The sequence below is a fragment of the Alligator sinensis genome, unplaced genomic scaffold, assembly GCF_000455745.1.
Source record: "Alligator sinensis unplaced genomic scaffold, ASM45574v1 scaffold391_1, whole genome shotgun sequence".
NCBI classification, from domain to species: domain Eukaryota; kingdom Metazoa; phylum Chordata; order Crocodylia; family Alligatoridae; genus Alligator; species Alligator sinensis.
Genome location: NW_005841889.1, coordinates 3,622,925 through 3,623,590, shown reverse-complemented (window position 1 = coordinate 3,623,590; position 666 = coordinate 3,622,925).

Sequence of the window (666 nt, the reverse complement as noted above, 5' to 3'; positions counted from 1 at the left end):
GCCCGGGCTCCCAGCTGGCAGCAGCTACCCAAAGCCAGGGCCGGCTGTAGCCAGGAGACTGCAAGCAGCTGCTGTCTCCCCGGCCCCACCATTTGCTGAGGAAAATGGCCTCATGTGCCATGCTCAGCACGCGTGTCAGGGGTTGCTGACCCCTGTTCTAGATTAAAAGAGAAAAAGAGTAAGAAACAGATAAGAAGTCAGATGAACTGATGCTAAGATACTGCACCAAGGACCCCAAACAATAGAATTTTGCTTCAGACAATCCTTGGTTAGATAATTAGACCCAAAAGTGAAATTCATGCTTTCATAAGTTGGGCTCTTTTTATGCCACTTCTGAGAGCCCAGAGAGGCCATACACAGAGCACACAGCCTGAAGCTGTATGAGCAGAGCATTCCTTTGTATTAGCATCAATTATTTCATTTTGCTGCTGACAGATTCTTGCATCCTGAACAGAGCAGCAAAAATGTAGAGGGTTTTGATAGATATGCTTGTTTTGATTGTGGTTAACAGGGCAAAAAGGAAACGAAAAGCTCCCCCCCATGCATAATTGAACATGGTTCATCTGAGTCAGTCAGCATGTATTTAGGCAAGACACTACAGAAATAGTCCAACAACAGATACTTCACAGGTTATAGTTTCCATGCAAAACATAACCTTGGTGGGAA